Source organism: Chiloscyllium plagiosum, chromosome 6, assembly GCF_004010195.1.
Source record: "Chiloscyllium plagiosum isolate BGI_BamShark_2017 chromosome 6, ASM401019v2, whole genome shotgun sequence".
Classification (NCBI taxonomy): domain Eukaryota; kingdom Metazoa; phylum Chordata; class Chondrichthyes; order Orectolobiformes; family Hemiscylliidae; genus Chiloscyllium; species Chiloscyllium plagiosum.
In genome coordinates, this window is record NC_057715.1 from 56,560,322 (window position 1) to 56,565,637 (window position 5,316).

Sequence of the window (5,316 nt, forward strand, 5' to 3'; positions counted from 1 at the left end):
AATGCAGCACCTCGCATTTATCTGAATTAAACTCCATCTGTCACTTCTCAGCCCATTGGCCCATCTGGTTCAGATCCTGTTGTAATCTGAGGTAACCCTCTTCGCTGTCCACTACACCTCCAATTTTGGTGTCATCTGCAAACTTACTAACTGTACGTCTTATGCTTGCCAAATCATTTATGTAAATGACAAAAAGTAAAGGGCCCAGCACCAATCCTTGTAGCACTCCACTGGTCACAGGCCTCCAGTCTGAAAAACGACCCTCCACCACCACCCTCTGTCTTCTACCTTTGAGCCAGTTCTGTATCCAAATGGCTAGTTCTCCTTGTATTCCATGAGATCTAACCTTGCTAATCAGTCTCCTATGGGGAACCTTGTCGAACACCTACCTCAGCAATCCTTTTAGCTGTGATTTGCATAATGGACCAGTCTCTGGAAATCTCGTCAACACATCCATTATTGTTAACAAATATGATTACCACGTTTTGTTTTAAGTAGGGGTCCTATGCAATTATTTAAGATTCTTCAATGCAGAAATAGGTATTAAAGGTGCGGGTTTTATTACTGCCTGTGATTTTCCAACTGCCAGACATGTCATACATCCCTGAGCAGTCCAGGCCAGGAAAAATGTTTTTGTATTTTAGCTTGAGTTTTTATTACTCTTAAATGACCCCCTACTTGTAGCTCATGTGCCACTCGCAACACCTCCTTTCTACAACCCACTGACAATACGACTTGATGATTTCATCTGCCTGAGTCTGGTCTCCATTTTTAAGGTAATAACATTCATGGATACATTCAGGTTCTTTTCTGTGCATGCCTTTTGATACAATTGCTTTAAACTTTCATCTTTCTGTTGTAAGTCAGTTAATTTATCTGAGTTAAAAGATGTCTGCTGTGTCATCTATCTGCTCCTGATTTGTGTCAATCATTTGATGAAACGGGATCTCTGCTAATTCCACTTCAACTTTCAGTGTTCCAACTGGTGACTTTATGACCTTGGTACCACACAGTCAGGAAAAATCCCAAGATATGTGTCCTTCATTGGCTCAGTTGCATGAGTTTCCACTGGTATTTCAAACACAGTAGGCAGCACTCCTACCTGTGAATCAGCTATTATCATTAGCAAGGACAAATTGTATTCCTGGAGCTGAGAGTTTGTCCAGTTCTCCTGTTACAACACGAGGTAAACCCATCTGCTTAACTTAAACCAGCAACACAGAAAAGATTTATCCCATGCTTATCCTGTTTTCCTACATTTGGCTTCCCAGTGCTTTTCCTAACTTTCACCAATACTTGATTTCATGTGGCCTACTTTATTGTAGTGAAAACATCAGAGCTTTTTAATTTTTCTGTCTCCTTCAAAGGTTTCCTTTTTACCCTGTGGTATGTTATCCTTATGATCTTCACAAAGATCTACCTTTCCCTTTCCATGCGAGGATTTCTCTTTTCCCCAATTTCTATCTCTCACAGTTTGGAAGCCAAACTTTGATTTATGGACCAACTCATAATCATCAGCCACTTCAGCTGCTAATCTTGCCATTCTAACACTTTGCTCTTCCACATGAGTTCTCACTCCTTCAAGAAGTGATTTTTTGAACTCCTCCAAAACAGTTGTCTCTCTCAGAGCGTCATAGGTTTGATCTATTTTTAATGCCCTTATCCACGTATCAAAATTACTTTGTTTGATCCTTTCAATCTCAATATAGGTTTGTCCAGGGTCCCTTCTTAGATTCTCGGCTTCTGGCAAAAGCTCACAAGCACTTAAGATGGCTTTCTTCACCTCCTCATATGCCTCAGATACCTCCTTTGGTAGTGATGCAAATGCCTCACAAGCTCTACCTACAAGTTTTGTTTGGTTCAACAAAACCCACATGGCCACTGGCCACTTCATATTTTTGGCCATCTTTTGAAATGAGATGAAAAATGCTTCCACATCCTTCTAATCAAATTTAGGCAATGCTTGAATATACCTAAACAGTTTCTCACCAGTCCTTTGGCTACCATGGGTTTGCTCATCCTCACTCTTTTCTTCACTAAGCTTACCTTCAGCCTTCATCTCCATCTTTTAAGCTGACGTTCCTGTCTAAGTGCTAATTTCTAAAGTTCAAACTCCCTCTCTTTCTTCCTTTCCTCTCTCTTCTTTTCTCTCTCTTCTCTCTCTCCTTCTCTCTATTTCTTTTTCTTTTTCTCTTTCCTCTGCTTTTAAGCGTAATTCCTTGTCTTTTGCCTATAACTCAAACAACTGTTTAATTTTCAATTGCATTTTAGCTAACAAAAGACCTACCACTTGCTACCTTTGAGTCCACCAACCCTAATCCCAGATTGGAACGATAGAACAAAGCCTGCAAAGAGCCCCCAGTCTATTATGGGCCAGGCCAGACCCCTCAAAACATTTCAAGAAGGTAGCCCAGACCCTAACTTTGCTAGTTGTTTTAAGCAGGTGTATAGCAGACATTCCAGGAGTGATGTCGCTGGTCAAACCACTTCATTTTTAAAAAACAGAATTTATTTACAAGATTACCAAATGAAACACAACAAAAGAGAATAGAATACAGAATAACTTCACCTATCTGCAAATCCAAAAGATTATCCTAACTTAATAATGCTGTTCCCAATATTTGCAACAATCCCCACCAACACTCCTTGGCACAAAAGTAAAAATCAAACAGGAGGTCTTACAGGAGAGAGGTCAGAGAGAGAGTACCAGCTTGGACTTGCCTCTTTGGATCTGGCAGTTTCCAAATACTACTGCTAAAAACCAAACCAAACTAGAGAAAAGCTGAGCTGGGTGGACTGGCCACTCCCCTTTCATTGTACAAGTGTTTTTTTCCAAAAATCTGAAAGCCTGTTGCCTGAGGCAGTATATGTTAGCTTTAATGAAAATGGCCCTAAAACATAGACTTTCTGGAGTCTGTGTCTTTTATAACCTCTCTTTAAAAAAAGCCATGGATAATATAACCTTGTTGAAGGAGCAGCTTCGTCATAAAAGTGACCAAGAAACAACAGTCACAGCTCCAAAATATAATGGCTGCAAACTCTTCTCTCTCAATGCTAGTCAAAATGAAAGGCAGAACTGGCAGTTTTTACAACACTTTGATCACTTTAGGGAAGTGAAGTGACCATCACATTTTTCTTTTATTTTTCTCATCTTTTAGTTTGGAACTATTACTTGAAGTTAAAAATTCAACTTGAACAACAGCTTGTTTTAAAAGAGAAGAGAATAAAGACAAATGTTTTCTGCTGGGAACTGTCCCAGAAAGACAATGCAACTTAACTACTATCTAAAATCACTGCAGACTAATCAACGCAGAGCTGTTACTATGTTCAAAGAGGGCAGCTGTTTGGATGGTGAATTGGCCAATCAAGAGAGAGCCTGTTCTGACTGGGTTTTGGCAGGAGACAATATGATTTTTGGAACTTTGGAAATGAAGCTGCTTGGTTTTTCTCTCTCCCTGGTTCCTCTCTCGTGTCTGTCGAGTTATCTAATTGTTGAAGGTTCTGAGAAAATAATTCCAGTCCATAAAAAATAAGTAAATATTTCTAGAAGTTGCTGAAACTGCATTAACCGGTGACTTTGAAATTTAAGCAAAATCTACATTTCTACTTGGCTGAATAACATTGCACAAAAATTTCCTGAAAGCCTTCTATCATTGGAAACTGTTTAGTAAACTGGAAAATTACAAATCTTTTATTTTCTGTTTTAATTTATCCTTTACCTGCTTCTGTCCAACTGTACGCGAAAAGGGGTTATGAGCAAAGAAGATTGGGCTTTGGATTGTAGATGTTACTTTTATTACCTTGTTATTTATCCGTGTTCTACTAAAGCTCCATTCTAAACGATAAATTCTTAATTTTGTTTAAGTTATAAACTTTGTGTCTAAGATCTGGTATTCATAAACTCTGGTTCATAATAATTGGGAAGTTTGGAGGGTCATTGAATGTTTTAATTTCACCATGTTGCGAGTCCAGTATAGTGAGGCTGATTTGGTTTGGCTTGCTATCCTTTTATCGAAACAGAAAAGACAGTTACAAAAGAAGGATTTTTCCTATCTCCTGGACAATGATGGATCAGTTGGTGAAATATGATGATGTTCAAAAAATGAGATGCTCACATTTGGAAAAAAAGTCTGTTTTTCCACACAAGGTTTTAACTGCAAGACAATAATGTTGCTAGGAGGGTTGAGAGGTATATTGCATTAACATCTTATTATTAAATAATCCTCACCTCATGTCTATGTGGGTTGCAATTTTAACAGGCAGTAGAGAGAAATTATACAGTGACAATTTTTTTGGCCCTCCAGACCTTCATCTTGGTTAACTTTCCTAACACTTCAGGGCACGTTCCATGAACAGTGACCATCTTCGTGCGTGGAGGTTGGCATTAGCTAGTATTCAGGAGTGATTGAATGTAGTGTTATTCAAGTGGGATGCTTTGTCCGATATGGTGTCAAAACATTTTGAGTGTTGTTGGAGCTGCACTCATTTAGGCAAGTGAAGAATAATTCATCACACTCCTGACTTGTGCCTTGTAGGTGGGATGCAAGCTTAGGGAGTAAGGAGGGAAGTATTCACTGCAGTATTCCAGCCTCTGAGCTGCTCCTGCAGCTACTGTAGATATTTCAGTTCAGTTTCTGGTCGATGGCAACCCCCAGGATGTTGATAATAGTAGAGCTAGTGATGGTAACAAAAAGATAACAAGCTTGTCGTGGTTGCCGGCAGTGATTAATCAAAGGTGTTGGTGTTCAGCACTGTACCATGTAAATGTCACACCGACAGCATCTGCTTGCAGCCTGTGTGGCTAAGATACTGAATGTCTTCAACCTCAGGATCATATCTCAAAATGGATCAGTCTTCAGTCAAATTCAAGAGGAACTGCTGTTAGTCAAGAGTGCAACTACAGCCGGTCAAGGGCATTGTCTTTTCTCCGACCCAGGGTTTGGACATGATCAATCGACAGCTTGAAATAGTCTGGGTCAGGAGTTCCAGTCCAGCACAGAGTTTGGACCATGGTCAGACCTGCAGTGCTAGGGCAACCAATTTGGGGGGTAGAGCTAAGTCAGTTGGAGAACTGCACAGAGTTCGGTCAGGGGTCTGGTCAATCATCAGCTGAAAATGTGTTGCTAGAAAAGCGCAGCAGGTCAGGCAGCATCCAAGGAACAGGAGAATCGACGTTTCGGGCATAAGCCCTTCTTCAGGAATGAGGAAAGTGTGTCCAGCAGGCTAAGATAAAAGGTAGGGAGGAGGGACTTGGGGGAGGGGCTTTGGAAATGCGAGAGGTGGAGGGAGGTCAAGGTGAGGGTGAAAGGCCGGAGT

General features: G+C 40.4%; 1 long non-coding RNA gene across 3 annotated transcripts in view; it reads left to right on the forward strand.

Annotated features, from left to right (window-relative positions):
* LOC122550606 overlaps nt 1-5,316 on the forward strand; it is a 15,745-nt gene that overhangs the window by 4,776 nt on the left and 5,653 nt on the right. The window contains exon 2 of one of the 3 annotated variants that reach the window (XR_006311896.1): nt 685-776. The exons of 1 other annotated variant lie outside the window; for it this stretch is intronic. This is a non-coding gene — a long non-coding RNA (uncharacterized LOC122550606). Of the gene's footprint in view, nt 1-349; nt 777-5,316 lie in introns of those variants that run through there. One more of the 3 variants, XR_006311895.1, reaches the window with a different exon arrangement.